The sequence below is a fragment of the Pseudorca crassidens genome, chromosome 20 (assembly GCF_039906515.1).
Source record: "Pseudorca crassidens isolate mPseCra1 chromosome 20, mPseCra1.hap1, whole genome shotgun sequence".
In the NCBI taxonomy this organism is placed as follows: domain Eukaryota; kingdom Metazoa; phylum Chordata; class Mammalia; order Artiodactyla; family Delphinidae; genus Pseudorca; species Pseudorca crassidens.
In genome coordinates, this window is record NC_090315.1 from 46,349,706 (window position 1) to 46,377,659 (window position 27,954).

Sequence of the window (27,954 nt, forward strand, 5' to 3'; positions counted from 1 at the left end):
TTTGTTTTCTATTTGAATTGCCCAACAGGTCCCCAAACTTGTGGGGATAAAAGCGATAAATTTTTAAGTGTCTCCTTTAAGAGAGTTCTATAGATGCTTAATTATTTTTGCCCCACTTTTGATTATCTGCACTAATGGAGATGTGGAGGGCACAAATCAATAAAAATCCCTTGATAATCCAAAAAACTCAATGTTGTCATTAGTTTTGACCTCCTCCCCCACCAAACCTTTTATCAGAGCTACTAAAAAGTGCCTCTGCACCTCCTGGGTTCTCAGTATATTCAACTTATTGACAGGTTGACTGATAAAATTGTCTGAATTGCGTGTTATCTCTTTTTCTCTGCTCCTGCCCCCTCTTTGGGGGAGGTGCTAACGAGCAGCACAAGAACAAAACCACAGGAAAAAGAGACCTTAGAAAAGCCAGGGGAACACACAAAATGATGAAATAGCTCCCGTATCCGTGAAACTTTACTATATAATGTCAGCTTTGTGGGATTTTTTTTCTCTTTTCCTAAAGTAAATTGAAATAACTCAAATGGGCTAAATATATGCGGCCTGCATGGACCCTTTGAAGTTTTGAATAGCTTTTGTATGGTATTCGTTTTCTGGGGAAAGATTTTTAATTATTAATCTTTTTATAAATTGCCTTGATGTTACTCCTCATGCTGGTAAAATGCCCAGACATTTTCTTAAACAACTTTAAGGCAACTGAGAATTGGGATGTTTGTCTTAATCCCCTTTGGGATGACTATAAAGAAGAAAGAACTTGAGGACCAGGTTAAATTGTTTTCCTTGTTTGGTTTTGTATTTGCCATACAAATTTATCCATTATCCAAAATGGACTCATGGATACCACAGAAAAAAAACCCAGAACACAGCTGGCTGCATCGCCATCTTCGGGCTCCTGCCCACCCTTCTCTTTATCCCCCATGGTGTAGGGATCCGGCAGAGCTGACAATGAATAAAGCGTACATTGCCACAAATACCAGATCTCTTAAAACTCCTAACTTACATTATTCTTTAAGATCTGCAGTAACACCACTGTTTGGGTCTAGTACCTACTCAAGATGACCACATGTCTTCCAGTTTTGCCAGGATACACCACTAAATGAATGGAGTGCCTGATAAAATGTGCAAAGGTGAAATGCAGTGACATGTTCTCATAAGGAGGAATTCATTGGTATCTGATTAGATCCCTGCAAGGGAGCCAGCGACCCCTCCCTTTGGGCTTTATTCTCCGTGGAGGAATGAACTTTCCTCTTTTTGAAGGAAAAAAGCAGTGCATTTTCTGGTTTTCCTTTCTGTGTTTCCTTCAGTCATTTTTTTTTTTTTTTCCTTCGGTACGCGGGCCTCTCACTGTTGTGGCCTCTACCGTTGCGGAGCACAGGCTCTGGACGCGCAGGCTCAGCGGCCATGGCTCACGGGCCCAGCCACTCCGCGGCATGTGGGATCTTCCCGGACCGGGGCACAAACCCGTGTCCCCTGCATCGGCAGGCGGACTCTCAACCACTGCGCCACCAGGGAAGCCCCCCTTCAGTCATTTTTATTTCAATTTGCCAGATATCATTTGAAAGCAATTTCATAAACATTGAAGTGCCTATGAAGTTCAGTGTTTGTATCTGGCAGGTGGCTTATAAAATTTAAGGAACTACCTGGTTTTGAAGAATTGGGATGATGTGTCAAGGTTCAATCAGAGTAGCAAACCATCTTGAGTGATTAGAACGAGGGATTTATTATGGGGTTTAGACCTTACACAATTGTGGGGGCTGATGGATTGGTCCTTGTAGACTCTTGCCTCAGCATCCAGTGTTGGAACTGAAGTTGCCATTGGTCAGTCTGACCACCAGTTGGAAAAAACAAAAAAGCTTGAAATGGACAGGAATGAGAATGAACTAGAAACTCATGAGAATAACTGAATCCATGAGCAGAAACTGGTCAGAGACAGATAGGGATTCCACTTCCAATCTCAAAGAGACTGGATGACTGGAGAGAGAAGATGGTACCCTTCACCGAGGAACTGTGCATGCACTTGGTCAAGGAGTGAGAAGTTGAAGGAGCAGATCCGGCAGGAGCTGGAGGAACTGTGGGTCCAAGAGCTGCTACACATCACCTGGGTGAGCTAGTGTATGAGCTGTCATTTTGCCTGGTACCCAACCAGATGCACCAATGTTTAGAGCATTAAGAAAAAGAAAATGCTGGGCTTCTGCCTTCCAAATATTGCACAAAATGTCATTTGTGGGTGATGCTAACTCGAAACTGCAAGGAAGGGGATGCTGGAAAGCAACCATAGTTCTTGCTTAGTTAAGGTGACACAGCACAAAGTCACTCAATGACATAACTCAAAAGGGAACGTCTCTGGGCACACAGAAATGTAATGGAGACCTCACACTCTGGAGAAGGCACCTTTCCAGGAACCTTATCTATTGGTAAATAGCAAAGTGTCACTGTTCAACTTTCAAAGTAGCATTTTTTTGTTTGAAACTTGTTACATTTAATTTACTAATCCTTGTAAGCCATGATACTTATACATGGAAAATTACTCTCTCTACAAACGCTGAAGTTTCTGATAATCTCAGAGAAAAATTTTACTAACTGGAATATAGCTTCAGGTTTTTTTGTCACACTGAAGTGCGTATATATTTCAACCAAAATATTTATACAGGTATTATCTAATTGCTTTAATTCAGGGAAACTTTTTGTGATAAAAAATTGGTAAGGTAAAACTCATCAAATTATCTGTCTTTTTGTAATCTTTTGAATGTTTCGCCAAATTAAGATGCCTCAAAATCATAGACTTTCTCAATTTCATTTTACATCACTAAAAACATAAACTTATATGATTTTTAAAGAAGCTCTCGATCAAAATATGCTTTGCACAGTTTGAGATATTCTAAAGCATGTTTATAGAATTTTAAAATAAAATGTTGTACATTATTTGTGCTCTCATCATTTAATATGTTTAAATTTCCTTCATGCTTTTTTGGGGATAAATTTAATGTGTTCTTATATACAAATTTTGTTTCCAGTAATTGTCATTCACTGAATTCTTCATGCTGTATTTTTTTGGTATTCATTTGTCGACTACTTGATTAAGGTTTTCAAAGTGATTTTGAACAAAATGCAACCAAAATTTAGAGGACTCATTTATTTACATAATTAATACCATTGTAGAACAAATAGGTCAATTTTTTTTCAATTTAAAGGCAGTCACTGTTTTATTAACTGACCAGATTACAAAATCATGGCAGATACCTTAGTTCATCCTTCTAATAAGCCTGTTGATCTAGTTTTCCCTGTTGCCAGCATCTCCACCTTCTACAAAATAGGTGGTCTTTTCTTCATTCCACCTCGTGGAGAAGACAATTTGAAGGGCCAGAAGAAGTTGTTTGCTTCTTTGAAACACTTCTCAATAGCATAGATCTGATGAATCAGATCCTCCGTGCGGATGATGCCATAGTTACCAAGAGATCGAACAATGAACGCATCTGTCAGGGCAATTCGCTTCTTGTTGCTTTTGCCATAACCACGCTTGTAGATAGACTCATTTACTGACTTCAGGTTTGGGTATCCCCTGTAATGTATGGCTCCACAATTCTGAGCATGTTAATTGAAGCCTTGTTGAGCTTCACAAAGGTGCCATTGAAGACCTGACAAAGGCGAAGAAGCTGCAACACCTTACAGACCTTTGGGCTCACACCATTGATACCTCTGATCCTGATGACAAATGCCAGTTTGGGTTCCATGGGTACATGGAAGTTTCCAGCTTTTCTTGCCATCCTAGCCATTCGAATCTGAATTCTGTACATCTGCCTGTATCCCTTGTGACAATGCTTAGCTTTTTCATAGATAAGCTTCCTCCTTGCCTTTCGAAGCATCTTTTGGGCAAACTTCTTTCTTAGGTGCTTGATCTTAAGCTCTGAAAAATTCTTTTGCTTTCCCTTAAGGGTTTCTGGCATAGCAGGAACCTTCTTTTTCTTCTCTTCTGCACCCTCCATGGTTCCAGCCAGAAAAGAGGCCAAATAGCTTGATTTTTAAGGTGATTCTTCAAAATTTCAAATCTAAAATCCAATTGATAAAAAAAATAATAATAATGATGAGCAGCAAAGAAAGAAAAATCATACAGTCATGGTAACGTCTTTTTAAAAAGTTAATTTTACTTCAGCTTAGTCAAAAAATCTTTGTACTTCAGTTAATGTATTTTGACTATATAAAATGTAAATTTTAGCATCTATTTCAACTAAAATCTCATATAAGTGAAATTAAAAAAAGAGTCATTTGATCTAAATGAAAAGTCATGGTTGATAGAGTGGTGTGCAATTGAACCTTCTATAGCTTTACATATTAAATCATAATTTTTTTGGTATAGTTTTCTTTGAATAACTACTAACTTTTTAAGTAGAATACAATACTTCTTTAGCAGATTTACATTTTTTGCTTTTCTTGTAGTCAGTGATACCACTATGATCTCTCCATGGTGGATGGTAAATGTTAACACATATGTCATGCAAGTTATAAGCTCACACCAGCTTTTTAAGCAGTAGAAATTCAGAATTTAAGTTTTCTTTAAATATGTATTTTTTGTGGCTTTGAGCTCACTGATGGCTAGAGTTTATTGCAAAATAAAAAAGTATTGTCAAATATTTACATAAATAAATAAATATGTTATTGTAGGTTCTCACCATACACTGAAGGAGATAACCCAATAGTAAAAGCACACAGACAGACTACTCTTATAGTATCCATGACAAGACTGCTATAATTTTCTAATTTTCTTGCTGACCTCACCACCTTTGTACATCTTACAGGCATGGGTTATGGCATTTAAGAATCCAGCAAAGGCAGTAGTGACAAATATTTCTCTCACCACCATCATAAACCAGAGGAGTTAGATCTTCCTAAGTGCTTATTTTATCAGCGATTACTCTGCAAGTTGTCCTTGAAAGAGAGGAATGAATTGCCCCTGGAAAGTGTCTAGGAAAGAGATATGGGCTAACAGTGGTCATCTCTCAGATTTAGCCATGTGCTAATGTGAGAATTCTATTACTACACATACATTTCATCCACAAGTAAACAATACTATGGCAGAAGTTGGAAGTACAAAGTGCAGATCTACTAGATCCATCTTGGATTATTTTTTAATGCAGTTGTGACTAATGATGCTTCATTAATAAGAGCAAAATCTAAAACAAGTGCTAAAACAAATGGGACACCAGGATAACAGTAACCTGGGATTGTCCTGGGCAAATCAGAAAATATGGTCACCCTACTCAAAGGCAAAATGTTTGCTTGTGTGTTTATTTTATTTCTAATTTAAAGGACTTGATGTAGATTTTTTTCAACTCTGATCTTCCTTGGTTGGTAAGGAGACCATTTCAAGGAAACACTAGGCCGCAGTGAAACCATAAGTAAATGTTGAAATTGTGAGTCAGCCTTCTTTGCTGTTTTTAGGAGAGTGGATCCCGTTTGGTCTGATATTATCAAACTTGAGATTATTCTGAATATTCTTAGTCTAGAAAGCTGCACATATTACTCACACTGACCTATTTGGTAGAGATGGTTATTAAATGGAAATAGTTTCATTCAGAGTTAGAATAATTTCTAAAATTATAGTGTTTGCAGCAAATAAAAAACATATCAAATCCTGAAAACCCCAGCTAGAGTTCACATTTTTAGCAAATCAACAGGCAATTGAAACAGAAAAATGACTTTATTCTGCTACTTTATTTTACGAATTGTTATCTACTCAACGTAGGCCCAGTTCTCTCTAGTGCATCAATCCAAAATGTGTATCTTTAACCCTTTAGGCCTCCTATGAAGAATGGCTTTTCTCTTGCAACTTACGCCTAAATGATTCCTTCTTAGAGGAACGTGGTTTGGGTTAAAGACTCTTGTTTGGCTTTATTTTGAACATAATGCCCCATTTACATTTTCTTATTGTAGCCTGGTTATTTCAGAAACTTTCCTTGAGGAGTTTGGAGCAGCTTTTCTCCACTCTGAACATCGTTGGTTTATGTGTATGAGCTACTGTAAAGCGCAGTGATTGCCTAAAAACACTATAGTTACTTAAAAAAGATGACTTTGATTGTGTGTTTTTTGTTCCCATCACAATAACACTTTGCAGGTGATTATTAAATTAGAGATTTTCTTTGTTTTTCTAACAAAAAAAAAAACAACCCTTTTTTATGTCAGCACCAATTATGAGAGGTAATTTTTCACATTTTACAAAAGATTTTTCTGTCCTACCTCCACGCCCCTCCCCCAGATAAAGAAGGGCTTTGACATTCTATGACAGGGAGGGTTTTTTGCATACACAGTGCTTTTGACTTTTCTTTTAAAAAAATCTGTTGACTCTATTGAAATGTGACAGGACAATATTTAACCTGAATAGAGGCATGTTGACTCCTCTTATTAAAACTGACAGTTAAGGACGTTTCTCTCTTTATTCCTTCTGATACACGCAGACAAGTCTTCACTGCTAACTAGTATACAAAATCAAAAACAAAAAAATACAGAGCGAAGAGATGACTACCTTATAAACAATATATGAATGACAATTGCAAGTTTAATCTAGCAAAGAAACCTTTTTTTATCCTTTAAGAAAATTAAAGCCCTTTCAAATTAGCTTGATATATGAAGACAGACTGACATCATTAATTTTCAAGTACTCACTCTTCTTTCCTAGCTGCCTTTCCTCTCAAAGATAGGCAATGTTCCGCTAAGCCCTGGACAGGACCACAGCGACACCTATGGAGAGAGTCCAGGGCCTCCATTGAGTCTTGCGTAGAGCTTGCAGCTTTGTGTCTTATTTCTTGGAATTCCTCTGCCTGTTTTGCTCTCATGGGACAAAAATGGTGGCCATGGAGGTTTGTCCCTGAGCTTCCTACTACCTGATGCTTGGTTTCTCTGTTTCAAACAAAATGTAGCTGGAAATATCAAGCTTTCAAAGTTCTTTCCATTTTGCTGGACCAATAAAGAGACTCATTAGCATGAATGAGGCTTAAGTTCCTTTGAGTTGTGCATGGAGTGGGCTTCTTGGGAAGAGCACAATTGGGAACCGGATGCCAACTTTCAGAGAGAGGCAGAAACCATATGGAATTTGGATGTCTTTGGGTACTTGCCCACTCTCCTTAGCTTCCAGGAGTCAAACCTCTTAAAAGCAACTGTTGGCTTTCTTATGCGTCAGGCACTAGATATTTATGTGACATAAGTAAACTGTCCACTGAGACTCACACTTTTTTTTTTGGTAAGAGGGAGGGTATTACACAATTAATGATAGAGTCATTTTTGTTGTAATATAATTTGAGCTGTAGCAGAATCATGAATGGAACTGTGCGATAGTGCCAGCAAATTTACCTCTTATTCTCATTTCCTTACTGAGCATTCTCTCCTCTGCATTTATCACCAGAGAAGGGTTCTTTCAGTGCTCATCAAGGTTTTCAACATTTTGTTGTAGAGAGTCAGAAAAATAGCAGTTTGTTCCACGGCAGCCTTCTCTGTTAATCGTGCAGAAGAATCAGTCTTCTGTGCATTGATACTGATCTGTCCAGTTTAGTCTTGAGAAATTACCCTATTTCTATTTCTCTGGTTATCCTGAAAGGGGCCAGGTGAGACACTTGGTCAGGGCAGCCTGTAGATTATACTGTAGAAGCAATTCTAGATGTTTTTCTTTCTTGAGTAGAGGGACCCAACAGTGTCTATGGTAAAAAAAAAAAAAAAAAAAAAAAAAATCTACCCTCAGATCTTCAGTCTACAGGTGTCAAAAACATTTAAAATTTGTGTGTAAATTTCAGTTCCTATCCTTTGTGTTTGTCAAGATTGTGCCAAGTCTTTCATGATGTCTTAGTTGGGGTTAACCCACCCCAAACAGAAAATGGTCCCAGGTGTGCTGGGCGGGAGTGGGGGAAGGGAGGGCAGCCCACGAGGGATGTGGTAAAGTAGGTCAGTACTGTGGGCAACTGGAGCTTCATGCTTTTGGGGGTCGTCAGAGGCTACATAGACCATCCTTGATAGTGAGACTCTTGAGGGACAAGAAAGCTCTTTATCTGTAACTTCTGCCTCTTGTTATTTGAAGGTCATTACTGAGCGTCAGTTTCTTAGCACTTCATGCCTCTCTTCTGTCCTGAACCCACCACCTTGGCTAGAGAGAGCAGGAAGCTATGTGTATGGGAACTTTCTGCTGATTACCTCTGGGATGGCCTGAGGGGATCCAGGGAAAGCACCAGTAGCTTCTGGTACACATGGTTTATGTGGTTTCGAGAATTAAGTACAGTTGTAACTCTGTGGGTGTTTGAGTGTCTGTGTGTTGGGGGTAGGGAGGATTATTAGCTCTTCTTAGCCTTAAGGTAAAGTATGTATGTGTGTGTGATGGTGGGTATTACCACTGTGATACGCAAGCAGAGATACAGGGTTCTTGTTACATATAGAGTGAAAACTGTCACGAGCCGGAGGAAGGAGCTACAGAGTCCCAAGTTCTCTGCTTGACTATTTGAGCTCTAACTGAATGTAAGAGGCAAAAAGAAGAGACACGTTAATTAGACAACACGACTGCCAATAAATCACAAGAGTTATCGCGTATGAGGTTGAATCGTGGGCCACATCAAGGTTTATTTTCTTTTTATTTCAGCTGCCATTAGCTGTAGAGTGGTGCTCTCCTGTAGAACTTCTTGCTAGTTCCATGCAGCTATTGAGATATGGCCAGTGTGACTATACTAGTTTGCTAGGGCTGCTATAACAAAATACCACAGACTGGGTGGCTTACACAACAGAAATTTACTTTCTCTCAGTTCTGAAGGCTATAAATCTGAGATCAAGGTGTTGGTAGGGTTGATTTCATTCCAAGGCCTCTCTCCTTGGCTTGCAAATAGCTGCCTTTTTGCTGTGTGTCCTCATATGGTCTTTTCTTTGTGCACACACATCCCTGGTATATCTCTGTGTGTGTTAATTTCCTCTTCTTATAAGGACACCAGTTAGATGGAATTAAGACCCACCCTAAAGACCTCATTTTAACTTAATTACCTCTTTAAAGATCTCATCTCCAAATATAGTAACATTCTCAGATTTTGAGGGTTACAACTTAAACATATGAACTGGGGAGACATAATTCTGTCCATGATAGTGACTGGAGAGCTATAATTTCTAACTTTATCTAATTTTAAATAATTTAAATTTGAATAGCTACATGCTGCTAGTGGCTAATATTGGGCAGTACAGCTCTAGAAGGTTTACTTATTAGCTCTTCTGCTGTGAATCCAGAAAAGTCTGTAGCAATGGGATTCTTCCTTGACCGTCAAGGGGATGGTTCACCTGGAACACCAGACACTGTATTATGTCCTAGGGAGTTTCCACATTAGAGGTTTCCATGATTCTTTGATAAACAGTGAAATCCAAGGCTGGAAGAGAGAGAAAAGCAGATTCTAAGGTTGAAGGTCAAAAGTAGAGCTACTAGCCACAGTCAGGGGCTGAAACCCAGAAACTGAATGGGAGCATAAGAAAATCTGGAACAAAGTGTAGAGGGTCCTGGACACTTGCTATGATTCTGATTATAAGTGGTCTCATCTTATTCTTGACGTGCCACAGTCCTTGACAACAGTCTCTAGGTCATATTCATTCTGTTTAGGGTACATACTGGGTTAATGTACGATTCAGTCATCCTTCCAGGAGGGTTGTTTCTCTCTTTGTGAATCATCTAATCTGATACACCTCTTTTGTTCCGGTAGCCTCTGTGTACTGGGAAGAATTATGTCTTCTCAATGGCAGCCGACAGGAGAGGGTCCTCGGTACGTGTGCTATACTTCGGTCTCCTCTACGGCAAGGGTGGCCTGGGTGGGCTCCTCACATTCAGTGCTTGTGCCTACTGAAGTTTAGTTGGGTCTAGTTGGTCTGCTTTGGCCTCACCATTGCCTCTGGTCCCCTCCATGTGTGGTATCTTCCGGTCTACCAGTTCTCTCACTAATTACTTGTCCACTCCTTTCAAGGCATCTGGTGCTCCTATATTGCCTGATACTTGCACAGGCTCTGAGAGCTAGGGTGCTACCTCAAGTCCCATTGTTCTCAGCAGGGAGTGATTTTGTCCCTTCGATAGAGGACACTTGCAATGTCTGTAGATATTTTTGGTTGTCCCACTGGGGAGGCGGGCATGGACTGCCTGGCATTGTAGGTAGTGGCCGAGAATTCTGTTAAACATTCTATAATGCAAAGGACAACCTTCACAACAAAGAAGTATTTGGCCTAAATTGCTGAGGTTGAAAAGTTCCTTCTAGTCCATCTTTTTAATTAATTAATAAATTAAAATTTAAAACAATTTTTTATTGGAGTAGAGTTGATTTACAATTTTGTGTTAGTTTCAGGTGTACAGTAAAGTGAATCAGTTATACATACACATATATCCACTGTTTTTAAGATTCTTTTCCCATATAGGCCATTACAGAGTATTACTCCATCTTTTTAAATACCTCCTTCAACCATTTCTAAACAGTGCTTTGGCAGTAACACTATATGAAGTTTTCTATCACTCTTCACTCCCGATTTTTCTCTGGAGTTTTGACCCCAAAGGGGAATTCAGGGTACTTGTATCTGATCTGTTACTCGCTTTCTCTTTGTCATCTGCAACACTTACTCTCCTCTGTGGCTAATTGATTTGGGTGCCCCAGGCTTAGCTCCATCAAGGGGTGCTTTTACCTATCCACTCTTCCCCTGAAACAATGAAATACATTTATTTAATGGATGGTGAGAGGAATCCACCTAAGGGGAAAAAATTAAATAGTTTCATATTTTCAAAATATCATCCCCATTATGCTATGGCTAATGGAGCTACTGCAGAGTATTGGTGAGCATATAGTACAAGGATGTGGCAGGCACTGAGAGGTATGGTGTCTGAGTGGGTGTCCTACTCTTTAACCCCAATCACTCATGGTTTGAAGGGCGAGCTCAGTTTTATTCTCAGCACCACTGCCCATGCCTTCTTCTAAGTAGCTTAAATCATGTCCTGACCTTGTTCCTAAGAGCTGCTGGTTTGAGAGAATTAGAGAAGGGAACAAAGGGAGGGGCTTAGGTAGCTCCTCCGTCCTTCTCCATTCCCTTCTCTTACTCTGTGCTCCAAACCCATTCCCTGATCCCCCAGCCTCAACACGCACATGTACAAGGAGGTAGCAACGCTGAGAAATGGTGTTGATAGATGGATGATCCTGGCTTGCTTGGGGCTCCCTATCGCCACCTTGGCCCCTGTCCCACTGAGGACCGCAGTCAGCTTCAAACTTAGCACTTCCTGGGCCACACTGAGTACTTTCCTTTGTGATGCAGGAGTGCTGTTGGCCTGCAAGCCTCAGCACATGTCTCCTTTGCTGCTGCCTCTAGGAAACAGAGCCCTAGTGGCTGGGCTTGGCAAAGCACAGAGCATTTGAAATCAGTCTGGGCCAAAAATGCAGGTCTAGTTTTCTTTTTATATATAAAAGCTTTTTAAAAAAATCTTTAAATTTGTTCTTCAAGAAGAAATAAACCTTTATTAGACCCTGTGTATTGCTGCAAATTTGATTGACCAGATGTTTGTCAGATTTAATACATGCTGTTTAAAAAGTTGCTTTCTACATCTTGACTGAGGCTCTTTCTGGTGAGGAAGGAGCCAGTTTATAGGAAACAATGAAATAATTTTTTACACCTTACAGATGCTCTAATCCCATTACAGACTGAGGTGTTTAAAATTCTTGGTGTTTCTTGCTTTATTTTTATGGTATGAGTGATTGTGAAGGAGAAAGCCAAGGCAAGAAAATATTTAAATAAGGCGTCCCCCCAGGGGACGGTGGGGGCAGGGGTGGGGGGAGGAATACAAGGAATGTTTGAGGGTTATTTTTTGTATTTGATTTGCTTTCCGGCCATGGCTACTGGCTACAGCTGAAAGGCCACTGCTAGAATTTTGATCAGTGATGCCAAGCTCTTGGACCACAATCCAAGATGTTGCTATGCAGAAGAACCGGGGCTAGGTTTTCTCCAATCCTACTAAACAGAATGTGGCTTCCATAATCCCCTAATGTCCTCTCTTGAAAACAGGCCATTAGTGTGTTTCCTAAAAGGGTAGCAGATTCAAATGCCTACAAGGACCAGGCAGATACCAAAAGTGGTCAAAGTGAGCCAGGAAGCTCTCTGCAGCAAACTGGGGGACTCCAAGCCCACCAAAGAAACAGTGAGTCCTCAACTACAGCATCTTGTGCTCTGTGGAACTGTGAGCCCAGTAAAGGGATGTTTATGAGAAATTTCCCAATTTTAAGTAAACAAAATTCATCTACAGGGTATACTCTGCCTGAGGACAATAGGTTTGTAAATCTTGTTCTGATAAAATGTGTATAAATAGAAATGCTCCATTTAGAAATAATTAGTCCCCACATTTGAATTGTTAGAACTAGGAAAAGTGTTAAGCTTTGGAAGCTGACACAGGAGTTGTCAGCCTTTTATTTTGCTATGAAAGGGTATTAAGCAGACACCGTTACTATTTACTATCACCAACATGTTTCATAAAAGAAAGGACATTAATTCCCACCCCACCCCCCAAAAGAGTAGGAAGGAAACAATCTCAGACTTAATAATAGCCTTTCAGGTGAATAATTTTATTTCTATGAAAAATATCATGAAATTATCCATTCTTTCCTAATTTTCTAGTGAACACTTCATCACAAACCAGTGGTGACCTACAGACCATTGCCAAAACTATCCCACCTGTTAATACTACTGTCCCACCTATTCAACTACTTACACCACTGGAGTGCTCTTGGGTTTTATCCAGTGACCAATTAGGTCTATAATTATTTAAGTCACATAAAGGAGAAATATGTCTTTTTTATTACAAAATAATACAAAAATAAGAAAATTACGATTGCCCCACTTCTACTTCTGTGAGATGACCACTGTAAAAATTTTGGTGTATACCTTTCTTATATTTTTTCTAATTGTATACTTGTTTGGAATCCTACTGTCTGTGTTGTGTCATTGTCTGTGTTTTCACTTCAATAATACGTTGTGAACATTTTTCTTTACTCACCAATCAGCAACGTTTTTTAATGGCTTAGTAGCATTATGTTTTGTGGCACAATTTAATGTTGATGGTTATACATTCATATTACCTCTCACTCTGAACTTTCCATAGAGCACTCGGAATGAATATCTTTATAGCTGTAGAACCTACCTTCTGAATATCTTATTTTGCTTGTTTTTCTTTTTGTACTTCCCTGGATCTCTAGTAACCTTCTTATACGTAAACACAAGTTCATTTCATCTGTATTCCCAGTCTAAACCATTTGTGAACTGTCCAGGGAATCAACAGTGGAAGATGATTTTGTGGCTGGCCGGGGCTGTGTTCCTCATAATGGGTGCTATTAGATAATCAGTGTGAAGCAACATTGAGCCACTTTGGTAAAACGAATGACAAGTTCTGGTGTCATCAGTGGAAGGGAGAACAATTTAACCATGTCATCTGGCTTCAGCGTTTAGCTTTACAACCACATAGGTGTCAGGCAGCCACGTGAGTATCCATGAGTTCAATACTGAGACAGTTGGAAATTCTAGAACCATACGATTCAACTGTTCAGCTTAGAAAGAGATGAGAAATGCCAAGCTCTCTTAATATCTGGTTGCATCTTCTCGTATTATTTGAACAGATTTAAAAACATTTTAAAATATACCCTTTCCAGAGAGATATAGACTGTCCTTGCTTTAGATCCAATTTGCACAGAAATGTTGCAAATCTTCTTTGTGAGTCATTCTTATCCAGGTTATTGGAGGCAATTTCATTAAATGTGTCATGGTTTATATCACCATTCAGAATCTGCTTACCACTTGGTTCACCTTTACAATTTAGTTCCTCCTTAGAAAAAAATGTACTTTTCTGGAGATTTGGACATATCTGCTTTTCATGTTATTGTATTTCATGGCATACTCTGTCTACTGCACTTTGAACTAACTTCTCTGAATGGGAGATGAGAGAAAAGAACGTGTGCATTTGAAAGAAGTTTAATTTTGCTGCCTATGAATTGGAGCCAAGTGTGAGAGGACTTCTTGGTTCATAAAGTCAAGCTTAATTTTAGGAAAATGGTGTTGGTGTCCCAGATAGCTTGAAATTGAATTATGACAGTTGGAACTTTTTAATTCACACTACATTTTTCATGTGTCCAATGAACAGTGCTCCAAGGCACTGTCAACCAACTGAATATGACATCATCGTCCTTGGTTTCTTTGAATCATTATCTTTGAGCAGAATGTGAATGCTACTTGTTTACTGTCTGTTGTTAAATTAGCATGTAAGTTCCATGAGGGCAGGGATCTTGTTCATTTGTTAACAGCTATAGGCTCAGTATCTATTTGAGCCCTAAGCATATGGGAAGTGTTTACTAGCTATTGAATGAGTAAATAAATGGATGAACCATCAAAATTGGGTAATTCACTAGTGACATTATTCAAGGCCAGCTAGTAGTAAATTCTCTTGGCCCATGCACATTTTCCAGAATCAAGATTTTGTTCTCTTAGAGATTGGGTGTATGGCACGAGAACCAAAGAGCGTCTCCTTGCATGCATCTTCAGGACCACTGAGAAAATACAGCCCTACTAACACAGAGATAACCCCTCTTTATATTTCTGTGTGTGTAGTCTCCTACAGTTTTTTTCAATGCATAGGTGTAGTCTTATAGACATCACAAAATTGTACAAATATAACTAGTGTATTTTCCTATGTCATAAGATGCTACTTTAAAAGCATGATTTTAAACAGCTCTATGACATTTTATCATGTGAATGGACCAACTTTTATGTCACCATTATGTCTAACCACCAAAATGGACATTTAGATTATATATTATTTTTCTCTCTTTTAAATAATATTGTGATTAAAATCTTCATACCTAACTTTTATACATAATATTCTGATGTTTAGGATTAATTCCCAAACACTGAAATTTGTGGTTAAAGACTATGAATATTTTTAAAAGTGTAATAAATATGGCCAGATGGTTACACAGAGAGGTTGTACCAGGTTACGCCCATGTAACCCCTATCTGAACTTCTTTTTCACACTAGCATTTGTCATTAAAAATGAAACAAACAGGGACTTTCCTGGCTGTCCAGTGGTTAAGACTTCACCTTCCAATGCAGGGGGTGCAGGTTCGATCCCTGGTTGGGGAGCTAAGATCCCACATGCCTTGTGGCCAAAGACCAAAACATAAAACAGAAGCAATGTTGTAACAAATTCAATAAAGACTTTAAAAAAAATAAAAAATAATAAAATCTAAAAAAATGAAACAAAACTTTGTCTATGTGTTAATAGAAAATATTATCTTACTTTCTATTTCATTGATTATTAGCATTTCTTGGTCCATTATATTTTTTCTTTGTGAATCTTATTTTAATGTTCTTGCCCATTATTCTATGGGTTATTTATCCATTTCCCAGATATTTATTACACAGCTACTATGTACCAGGCACTGTTCTAGTCATTGGGGAAACAACAGTGAAAGAAACAGCAAATGTCTATTGTTGTAAAAGTTAAATGAAATCATGTGTGTAACACCCTTAATACAGTAGGTTCTGCCTCATACAAGACTATAGTAGGTCATCATCCAGTCATTCTTGGTGTAGTTGTATGTGTCTCTGTGCCAGGAACATTAGCTACTCTTTTGGGAGCAGGGTGTTTCTGGAATTTTTCTATGTTGAGTTGGCTAGCAATGACTTAGGTGTTCATGGACGTGACTGTGAACCTCAAATAAGTATACTTCTCTAAAGCCAAACTAAATGTAACCAGATCCACAAAATGCCAGTGGCCACTTGAGTGCCACCTGATGTGAGAGGAAGTGTAAAAACATCAACGTGAAAAGAGACAGTAGCCTTAACTGACTACCTAGCATATCTTGTAAGAGTTTGCAAGTTTTGCAAACCGTACGCATCTTTGCCATGGTCTCTCCCAGGGTCTCATAGTTAATCTTCCTCTGGGTGGGATAGGTAGCAGGGCTTGAATAGCATCACTTAGACCCCATGTTCCGATGGGAGTCTCGAAATACAATTTAGAAGTGAAAGTTCAAAATCACCAAGATTCTTGTTTCTCCTTCTTGCTACACAGAATTTTTGAATCTGGTGAGCACTGCCATGTTGCATCACAGTTGAGTATATAGTGTTAAGGGTGACAAAGAATCAGGCAGCTGCAGTCAGAATTACAGGTTTTATGGGACTAATCCCATTTCTTGCCCTGATTTCAATGTGTTTTCTATATGATCTGATAGAGGAGGACTGGGTTTTGTTTTCAAAATGATTCAGTTCACGTCCAGCCCCAGAAGGCTAGTGTCCAAATGGATCGCAGGTCTGCCTCTTTCAGCTGGACCTCAGTCCCTCTCAACTTCTCTGTCTGCAAATGTTCCTGCCAAATAGGAGCTCTGAGAAAGGGAGGGACCTGCGTGCTTTTAAGGGTCTGTTCTTGTAGCTGTAGGGTGGAGAGGTTGCGGCTGTGGGGGGGGCGGGTAGAAAGGATACTCGGTTAGCTGTTGGATTTGTATCAGAATAAGTGTGTCCTTTCAAGAAAGCACCACTTGGAACAAAACGTCACCACATCCTCACCTTTTACCAAGAGCAAACTGGCCACTTTGCGTTCTGCAGTTTGATGGCTGTTGAGCTACTTAGGTCTGAGCCAGAGGCTGGCGGGCTGTATGCAAAGTGCTGTGTAATTGTGCAGTTTTCTGTGGTCCATCTTTGGAACAACGTCTCATAAAAATCTTAAGTGGCTATCACTTTTCATGGCTAATGAACTGAGGATCTGGGAATGAGATCCAGAGCCAGTTCTTGGGTTAAATCTTCCGAGCCTCCAACAAGGCTGTGTTTAGGAATTTGGGGGACAGGAGAGCCCGTACCCTCAGATGAAGGAAGATAAGCTCTGACCTTCCTCGCCAAGCCTGGAGACCTGCTTGAAGAGGGTACCAATGACCAATCAAGGCGGATCATGAATATCAAAAGGCTTGTTTGAGCATCAGTAACATATTGAGTGTAGTTTCCCCCTCTGTTTATTTTCCATGTGATTTCTAGGAGACTCTTTCTCATTTTAAAAAATATTTCAAGTAAGAAGTATTGCCATTCACATGCTGATCAGTAACCAAATGGTGGAGGCCTCCAGTGAACAGCGAGGGAGGGCTGGGGGGTGGGGTGGAGGTGGGGGGGGGATCAGGAAACTTCTGGCACAAAGGAACAAAGTAGAGTGGGAACTGGTGGTCACTGGTAAAGGCCAGTGGTCTATTGAGAAGGGAATTTTAAGGCGGATTCCATTCCATGATGCACACAAGTAGATAACCAAATAAACAAATGAATCCCTGTCTGTTTTCCCTTTATTCCACACTAAAGACAATGCCTGCACGTGTTTTAGGCCCCCTGAGGAGGATGACAGGGAGCTGGAACCCAGGTATAACTGCATTAAAAATATTTCAAATAGGTCCCAACTTGATTTCCTTGTCTTTCATCTGGTTTTCTTTCTGGTATTGCAAATTTCCTTTCCCTCCTTTTATTTTTCTGCCAGTCTATGGTGCTTGCACTCATTTCCAGCGAAGGACATGAACATTCTTTCGTATGGCAAGGTGAAAATAATTTTATTTTCATCACTTCCCTCCCCTCCCCCCACCCTGAGCTTGTGATGGATTTACTTGAAAAAAAAAAATAATGATGGAGCTTCACAAACTGGCCTGACAGTTGTGATGCGGAGAGCGAGCCAGCTGAGTAGGGACAGTGAGGCATCTCTGTACCTATTATGGCAAAAATCGATAATGCTTTCTGTAAATTGCTCCTCCCAAAGGAGCCGAACAAATGCAGCAGACAGGGGAAGCCATCATTCTGTGTGAAGTCTCCGCACACTTGGACCAGTGCAATTATGAACAGGAGGGCGGTTTGGTCTGTGTGTGTGTGTGTGTGTGTGTGTGTGTGTGTGTGTGTGTGTGTTCAGAGTAAGACTTCTGGGGGAGCGGGGAACTTATTCATCGTAAAAATTTAACTGTCTGCTTCTTCTCTCGGGAAGGTGCATCCTTCTATCTGCCCTTCCAATGTGGGAAACCCCGTAGTCGAGTTACCCCAATAAACCCTTTGGAAGTTGCAATGGATGGATTAAAGAGAATAGCCAGCCTACTTAATTGTTGATTTCCTGACTGAGGACTTATTGTTCTGTTGCTTTTCTGGAAACTGTCTTGTAAGGACTTTGGGAATTCCATACTGGATCTATGACTATAAACAATCTCGTATGTGTGCGCTGTTTTGAAATTTTCTTCGCTTTACAAATCTCTCATCTTAGTGATCTTTGAAAAGATAATGTATTACAAGTTCCTTTAGGGACTGTTTTTTTCTATAATGTTATGACTCCTGCCCATCCCACCCCACTCTACTCCTGAACTGCAGAAGGAAATGGGAGCCACTTCCATAATGATGATTCTCGCAGCCCACTGCTATATTAACCTTATTTCCTAGCAGGAGGACCCTAAAATTAATTAGACATGTCATGAGACAGTTGCTATTAAAAATAGCAAAAGATGTCAATAAAATAATTTTTCAGTTGATGTGTCGGGTCGAGGAAGTGGTGTACCTAGAATGCAAAGATTGTTGTTAACATAACTAACATCGAGAGGAAATGTGCTCTGTTGGAAAGACCACTGAATTCAGAGCCCAGAAGTCTTAGGTTTAAAGAACAGCTTTGCTACTTACTAACTTGACCCATAATGCATTTCAGTCCTGGTGTCTTCATCTCTGAAATGAGGAAGGTGATGCCTCCTTATGCTCTGTCACAGGTTGTGAGAAAGTTGTATGAAAATCCATTGCCAAAATTAAAGTCATGAAGATGTACATTATTATTAGCTTAAAGAAGATAAGCAAGCTTAGGCCTGGGTGTACTTGAATGAAAAGGCCAAGTAGGTCTGTCCATGGTTATATGGTACCAGCATGCTTGATCTCATTTGGTCTTGGATCCTATTTATTAAAGTCAGTTTCCTATAGAACACGAGACTCTAGGAAACCTAGGTTTCAGCCCATGTTGGAACTGACAACGTATATGAGGGGAAAATAAAAGTTGGAGATACAAGTAGTTGGAATTTTATCTGACAAATGATCTGACAAGACCACATTTCCCGTGTCATCCAGTTTAAGACAAGCAGGTATTATAGATTGGGGGTTGACACTCCTTAAATAAGAGGTAGTTGCAATTTTGTTGGGGAGAGAGGCAGCAGAGAAACAGAAGGCACTATTTGAAGGCAATGATAGGTTCTGAGAGAGAGAAGGGGACCTGGATTTTATCTGAGGGGATAAGACTGGCAGAGTTTTCGATGGTTTTGTTGTTTTGTTTACGTTAGTGGTAAGAGGGCTAACGGGTTGGGGTATGAGAGGAGCCCATGGGAGTCCGCAAGTAAGAAAGTAAAAAGCAGGAAAGGGCAGATGGTGAGACAAGGGGAAAAAAGGAGACTACAGAAGTACTAAAGATTTAGAAATAAGGGAAGTAGACACATTGGAAACATCCAAAATAATCCCAATCATCACGACCCAAGGAGATAACCCTATAATGGTTGAAAACGTATTCCTGTTGATGGAGCAGTTGGGAATAGAAGGCTAACACGTGTGTTGACATGAGTTAGGCAGACATCTCCACATGATAAAACGTTTGAATGCACAGGCAGAAGGTGAGTCAGAAGGTGGGGTCATCCAGAGGGTACTTGAATGGATGGACACTTGGGGACATGATTTGAGAAAAAGAGTCACAAACACCCTGGGGAGAAGTAAAGCTAATGAAATCCTACCAGGTTGGTAAAACTCAAGATCTAGCCCATACCTAGGACATGAGCTGAGAGTTAGGTGCCACGTAACCCATCACAGCTTAGACAGGAAGGTGTATCCTTTCAAAGGAAATGTTGTCTGATGTCTGCCCCCTGCTGGAAGCAGCTGCCTTGACTCCCAAAAGTGAGGGGGAGAGAGCAGAAAAAGAATTTCTGACCTATTAAAGTCAATAATCCCAGGATCCTAATGGATCCAAGTGCATCTGAATAGCATATTAAAATTACCCAAATTGTCTTTTAAAACCTACTGATGTGGGTCGCCCAAGCAGCATGCTCCCAGCTGTTAATAATTAATACTGAGCATCCTGGGGAGGGATCACTGTGGATAATTGTAACTGGTAAGCATGAGTCTGGCAGCCCAGTGGGCTATGGGTCGGAAAAGGGCAGCGAGGAAGGAATCATACATCAAGCTGGTGCTAGAGGTCAGGTATCGGTGGTCTGCTTCCTTTGGTTGAACTTATTCTTCTGATGGGAAAGCCTTCTAAACAAGGCTGTGAATTGGTTTTCATGCTCGCATTGACAGATTGGGAAAGCAGTTTGTTCTACCAAATTTAACAATGATATATCATTATCACAACTTTGGGGGAAATCTATAAAATCAATAAGTTTGTAGCCTGAACAGGATTTGTATCGCTTGCTTGCTGTGCTGGTGTCAAAGCGTGAGCGTATGGATTGAGTCACAGCCTGAGATCAATGGAATTTGTGGACAGTGAGCTCAATAACAAGCCCTTCTGAAAAGAAATAGATGTAAAAAGCAAATTTACTAGAGTATAAAAAAAAAAAAAACCACTAATATTTTTTTCCGCGCCTGGCTGTAAAGTGCTGTTTGGCTGCCTTTGGCTGCGGGTACTTTGAAAGCTGTCTAGGCTATGTGCTTGCAATGCTGAATGCTCCTGCGCTAGCTTCATGCATTGCATGTACAGTTGGGTGCTTCTATTTACAGGGTTTGTACCAGGAAACTCGCCAAGAATAAGAGGAGGGGGAAAAATAGCCCTTTATATTGTAAACTGAATAAAGAATAAAAACAGTCAGTGTGTCTGCTGGGGAAAGACCACGGTAGCTTTATTTACTTTGTGCTGGTAGGACTTGCTAATGGAGAAAAATAAAAAGGCATAATTAAATAGTTTAATGAATTCGCAGCTCTTTTGTTTGAGTGGGAGGGGAATGCATGTTCCAGAGAGGCCTCACAAAGAGCTTGGCTGGCAGTGAGTTAAAAGTAGGAAATCAGTTCTTTGAAGGCATTTTTATACTTCATTATCCCAGCATGTAAAATGACTTGTACTAAACGATTGAGGATTTTATTTTTCACTCTCTCTCTTTCTCTCCTTTTTCCTAAACAAAAGAGAGCATGGGGCGTCTGGTGTCTAATTCCCCTCCGGGTCCTGGAGCGGGGAGATCAGCCAGGCTGATCACCAGGCTGGTGGGCCAGTCCCTGCCCAGGAGCGGAGTCGAGGGCTCTGAACCACCGTGGAGCCCAGGGAGCAGCCAGCCAGCCGTGCACGTCCGCTGTGCAGGAGTCCCGCGAGCTGGCATCAGTGGCCCCTAATCTCCCTTTCGTGGGGGAAAGCTCCTGCCTATTGATGGGCTGTGAATGAGGGGGTGTCCTTTATGTTGTATTTTTTCTTAGCAGCCAAGATCACTTCTTCCCTCTTAGGTTGAAAACAAAGGGAAAAAACTCCTGGGGAGATGAAGTAAAGTTTGGGGAACACTGACTCTGATTCTCAGCCCTGACCTGGTTTCCTTCTCTTCCATGAGAAGGGTGTGATTGGGAGGGCAGGGCCTTTGGGGAAGCCAGCTGGCCACCAGCATCCAGCTGTTCCCAACTGGCCACCAGATTCTCACGCTCAAATTGGGCAGCTGGGCAGGGCATGTGCTACCTACCCAGGCAGGTAGAAGATTGGGCCCAAGAAAGTTAATTTCAGACTGCAACTTGGGCAGGGGGTGGTGGAGGGCAGGAGATATCAGGGCTCTGGGTTTGAGGTGAGACTCTTCCTGATGACCCACAGAGGAGAGGCCAGAAGGAGGGTAGCCTTTGACCCCTGAGGGAGTAGGGCAGCTCGGACTTTAAACCACGAGGCATGGTGTGGTGGCTCAGGAGCCACCACGAGTGGTACCTCGCAGGGTGAACCCTGGGTTTTCTAGAACCAGTTCTGACTGCTCTTCATTCTGCCATGGCGCTTGTGTATAAAGAGAGTAAGCAGAATGTTTTTTTGAATAACTCTAGTATTTTAAGTGTTTGGCAGGTTCCTGCCTTCCCTCTGCTCCCCTCCACTCCCTTTCCGGCTGTTTGAGCGCAGGGTCTCCCAGAGGGTGTGGCCCAGGCCAGGTCTGCAGGGGATGCCCCTGCCACGTGGCAGCTGCCTGAGCGCCCCTTCTATAGATTTGTTGTTATTTCTTCCATCCAGCTGAAGTGAGGGGTCTCTCCCGAGCCTTCTGTGGCAGCACTTCTAAGGCAGTGGAAAAACAGCCTGCCTGAGGTGGCTCTAGGTGACACACCTCATCCGTCTTTGGAGGAGAAAGGCCCGCTTGGGTCTGAAAATAATTACGACTTCTTTCCGTCAGCCTTTTATTTTCTCCCTCCCTCTTTCTCTCGCTCTCTCTGCTGGACTCACGTGTCAGTCTTGCTTCCACATCCAGGGCCCAGTCTTTTCCCAGCCCAGCAGTGTGCCTCGAAAACCCCTCAGCAGTGTATTTCCGCACCCCCCACTTCAGCAGGCCGGTTCCTGGTGGCCTTTCTGCTCTGTCACCTTCAACATGTGAGTCAGCTGCCAGCATCAGGGAATTTCCATTCAGTGCTTTGCCAGGTTCGGAGATTTGCGTTTACAAAGCCTCGCTATGCCTTTAAAGGGCTCACATTTGCTTATAAACAACACTTGCTGTTTGTTTCTTGTTAAATTTTACCTCATAAACAAATATTACTATGTGAACCTCAGCCAATAATTGTTAAATCCTGACCTTTTTTTTCTTATACCTATAATGCATCGACTGTAAACCTAAGATTTCAACTTTATACGATGGCTTTCCTTCCCCCACCTCTCTGGAGAACTGGGGGTTTGCCTGGGTGGGGTGTTTGAAGTCATTGGACCCATCTTCATAAAAAATACCAGATAGAGGGTGGATCTGTGGGGTTGAATACAGTTGAACACTCTGGCTAAACAAACAAACCCCAAATGGACAAGCTCTGGGTTCTCTTGCCTTTTTTGATTCGAGTACTGAGGAGGCTGACAGAAATTATTTTCACAATTAGCCTTAACTTTTGGATTACAGCATTTCTTTCAGTATAATGACCAGGCTGTGTGGTAATTTACAGCCAGTCCCCGGCCTTGCTGAGTAGCAGGGAAATGCTGTGAAAGTGACTGTTAATATTGATCAATGAGGGCTAGAGAGAGTTGCAGACCCTCAGCACTGCCACTTAAAGTGGGCAGGAAACCCAAATTGACCAGTAATAAAGTGTTTGAGGTTGTACGAGGTGGCTCCTGGGGAAACTGTTGCTCCGAGAGGGAGGCTGGAGGAGAGAAGCTGTCAATTACTCTTGTTTGATGCCTGGTTACTGAGCAGGACAGAGCGGGCTGGGGCCTGGGGCTGCCAGAGGATGAGATGCAGACCCAGCCTGGATCTCTCTGGAAAGCCACAGAGAGGCTGGGTAGGAAGGGAGACACAGGGGCTCTCTTTACATTCCTTATGGGTCCAGAGGCCGGCAACTCACTGCTATCTTTTCCCATGTTTCTTTCATTTTAGGGCAGGAAGTAAAATCTGAACTGTTGGCAATCTTTCCCCTAGTTCTGTGCTGGACACTAGTGGTGGATGGGGTTTTGGTTTTGGTAATTATTGCAGTTTTATGGGTAAAAGACCAGAAATCTAAAAAGATAGATCTGGAAATGAAAATCAGCTGCTGTTATGGACTTTGAGCTTAAGTCTCATTTAAGGTGATCACATTGTCATTACTGTTTTACAGATAATTAATAATAATAATAGCAGTGTGCACGATGGTCCTCTGATTTCAGTGCTTAATGTATTAACTCATTCAATCCTAAAAACAACCCCATGGAGGGAGGTGCTACTGTTTTACCAAGGGAATAGTATACGACAGCAGTTTTGATAGGAATTCTACTACTTAGAAGAGATGAATTAGAACATTCTTGGGACGAGACCGTGAGCCAGATGAACAAATGACCCAGTAATTGTTCCTGGAGTGACACATTTCCTTTAATGAACCTGTGATATGCAGCATCATCTGGGGTTTGTGTTGTCAACCTTCCAATTCAATGGGGTTTTGTTGCTTTCAGTCAGCTGCATGTACTTAGTTGAGAGGTGAGTGATTTAGTTAAAGCTAAAATTGAGTAATCAACCAAAAGTAGATGATTGTAATCAATTTAGTTTGGTAGAAAGGTCAAAAAGTATTGATAAAATGGAAACTGCAGTTACTCGAACAAGTCATTCTACTTTTTCTGTGCCTGACTCAACGCCACTCAAGAGTCCTTTGTTAAGTTACAAATCTCATGTAAAACCATTTGGGAACTCTTCCAGTACAAGTAAATACTTTAAGAAAAAATTATGAAATATTTCACGTGTACAGATAAAAGTATAGAGACTCATAGCTGTTTCAACCACCAGCTTTGTCAGATCTGAACATTTTGCCACATTTGTTTCAGACCACTTTTTCCAACCTACGAAACGTTTTGAGTCCACTTGAAGCCTTTTGTGTGCCACTCCCTGACGCATTTCTCTCTTTTGCCCTTCCCTGCCCCCAGGAATTAACCACTCTCCTGAATTTGGTAGTTTCTTTAAGATGTCTTCAGGTTGATATGTCTAGCACTTTAACTACTATAGAATATTCCAAAGGCTTCTTTCTAAGTCAGTTCACCGTCATCTCTCCAGAGTGTGGGCAGACACGTTTCCACCGGCTCTGAGCAAAGGGGTCACTCTGGATAGAGTAGTTATAGCTCAAGTCATGAGGAAAAGACAAATACCAAGACAGTTGGGCAGAAAAGGGTTTTTAAAAAATCAGCTTGACACCTTCAAATAAGTTGAATTAAATTTTTTTAAAAAAATCTAGTCAATTCAGTACACGGTGAATTGTATAATAAAGTATATTGGTTGCTGAATTAGGTTTTTAACCCCCAGTTCAGTCTTATCCAGCTTATTTGGATTGGAATGGACACAACATATTAATTCAACAAATTTTAAACTCCTAGTATGTACAATGTACTGTGCTAGGTGCCCAGGGGCAAAAGAAATTAGTAAAGTGAGAATAGCAGAAGACAAGTAACTAAAACAGTCAGAATGAGCACCATAAAGGTGGTATGACAAGGCTTGTATTCTGGGGCCAGCAAGCAGTTTAGTTTTTCAGATCTTCTAGGTTATGAAGGAGAATGGGTGGAGTAGGACTACAATGGGAGACTAGGCTAAACTACAGGGGGACTTTTATACTCTTTAAAGGTCTTTCCTTTGTAGCTATGGTAGTGCTCTTTAAGGCATGCAGGAAAGATTACTACAAAAGTGATTTCTAGGTGCCTTGGGACCAGAAGAGACTGGAAGCTGTGAGTCCACTTAGAAGGCATTTGGAAGAGTCTCCGTGAGATATGACTTGGGTCTGGACCATTTTACTGTCAAAGGAAACATGGCAAGCAGTTGAGAAGAACCTTTTTGGGGGGCTGAATGTACAGGACAGCTGGTTGGATATGGGTTCAAGAGGGAGTTGGAACTTGAGGGTCTGAGGCAGGATTTCTAGGGGAAGAACAATTCCTCAACAAAAACGGGGACAGCAGGATGGTTCATGATTTGTGGAATGGGGAGAGGAAAGTGAACGGAATTGTTTAGGACACACTCAGTTTTAGATCACAAGGCAGGACAGCTCAGTGAAGAGTGTGGTCCAGTGTCCATCTGCTAGCATCTGCTCTGTCTGGCCTCTGGGGTCCACTTTGCTGCCCACACCCCAGACTGGAAGCATGAGGGGTATGAATCCCCGCTAAGTGCATCCTTCAGCCAATGACTGAGGGCAATTTGTGCGATGGTGGGTTGCATTTGCCTCACACGGGCTTGCAAGACCCGATGGCTAAATTTTCTGGAATTTTGTGAGTCAGTTGTTAAACAAACATAGCTGTTACTAAAAATTAAATTACATACACTTACAATTAAGTAAATTATATTGAAAGTATAGGTAATCAACCATTACTTCCTAATTATTTTACTGCATTTTACAATTCCCCTGCTCTTGTCTTGTATCTAGAAGTCGGCAGTGCTATGTATATATTGCAGTGACTGCTGTGGTTCTTTTCCCAGCTCCATGTTCAATGATATTATGTTGGTAGCTAGAAATCAACCACGATGGGAGAATTTACACCATGGAAACTGGCAAATGTTGCAAATCAGGGATCAGTCAACCCCACTCTCACTCCTGCTGGAGAACTTGTTGTTAAAGATTTTCCAGCACATTACTGAGATGGTAAAAAAATACTCAAGCTCCTTTACCCTTCAGATGGGACAGCTCTGAGGTACAGATCTACACGGGCCGAGTTCCCCAGCAGGATTCAAGTCCAGTTTCTCATTGGTAACTTGCTTGATGACATATCGTTTTTGGCTGCTTTGCCCTCTCTGTCTCACCATTCCACTTCCTTCCCAATAATTCTTGGATCACTTTTAAAATAAACTATTTGAAAGGAAATCCTTGTTTCAAGGTATGCTTCTGGGGCAACCAAAACCAAGGCAAATGACAACAATGGTTCCTCTCTCTGATGAGGGTAAATGAAAAGGTAGGTCAACAGCTGCCTGTGACCTAGTGGGCGGCAGCACCCTGGCATGTGGAGGACATGCTCTGTGGATGACCCACTGGGGATTAGCACCAACAGGGTTTGTTTTTCTTTGTGACTGCTAGTAGGAGACACATTTGCTTGTGCTCACTTCACATTTCATAGATATTTGCTATAGATATTTATAGATATTTGCTCACTTCACATTTTATCACTTTGTGGCATGATCTTAATCCCACTGAGTACTTTTAAACATAGGAGGAAGTGATCAGAATTAGCCAGTGAAGATAGAATTGGCTTGTTTGGTAGGGTCACCTAATGTTCGGTTTTCATCTTGCTTTTTATTTTCCTACTCTTGACTCACTCACTCTGCCCTCTTTCAGCTGGGGTCCTTTGAAAACTTACCACAGTGAAGCAGAAAATTTTTAGTGCATCTTAAACCTGAAGATTGCCTTTCGGTGCTTTCCTGTCCATCTACCTGTGTGTCCACCTTAATGTACTTTTGTTTAGTTATTGGAATGTCAGTCCACTCCAATGTCTGCCCTGAACCTCTTAGGACTCTTAAATCTTTTGTCCTCATGAAATGATGCAGGTAGCCACAGTCCACCAATCTTCTCACACTTCTTTATTACTAGTTCGTTATGGATACCGTTTCATGGCTCTCTCTGCTACTGCTATTGGAAATTATAGACCTTCTTTCTATAAGCTTCCCCCTTCCCTGCCCACATCAGTTTTTCTGCTTTCTAGATTTCAATTCCTATTTGAACCCACAGAACCTAGTTTTATCTTATTGGCTAATTAATATATATCTTAAAAAAAAAAGACTCTTTTTCTTCCTTAGGTGGGTTGTTATTTTTAATGATTGCTTTAATGGTAGTCGAGGATGTCCCTGCCTAGGGAGGCCCTTTCTTTCTGTCCATAATGAGGCATAAGTCATTGCAATGTCCTGAGATTTATGGAGGGACGGGTGTGGGAGGAAGCACCTTTTCAATTTATTACATCTTAAATGAACTCCCAAAGCAAGAACAGAACAAAACAAAACAAAAGGGCAGTAAAGCCCTGTGTACTGTTTAGTCTGACGTTTGCTGAGCTGTATAGAGGTTTGCTGACTAGTCTGGAATTGGTAGGCAAGACTTAGCATTTCATCTGAGTCGTTCTTTTGTATTCTGTTTACCCTTAGCTCTTTTTTTCTTTTCTTTCTTTTTTTTTTTTTTGCGATATGTGGGGCTCTCACTGTTGTGGCCTCTACCATTGCGGAGCACAGGCTCCGGACACGCAGGCTCAGTGGCCATGGCTCACGGGCCCAGCCACTCCGCGGCATGTGGGATCTTCCCGGACCGGGGCACGAACCCGTGTCCCCTGCATCGGCAGGCGGACTCTCAACCACTGCG

At 41.1% G+C, this 27,954-nt stretch overlaps 1 long non-coding RNA gene and 1 pseudogene across 1 annotated transcript in view; one reads left to right on the plus strand and one right to left on the minus strand.

The window, feature by feature from the left end:
* The window catches only part of LOC137215117 (uncharacterized), a 1,036,631-nt gene that overhangs the window by 493,239 nt on the left and 515,438 nt on the right, over positions 1-27,954 (plus strand). The window lies entirely within an intron of this gene.
* On the minus strand, positions 3,254-3,995 carry LOC137214725 (large ribosomal subunit protein uL30 pseudogene; annotated as a pseudogene).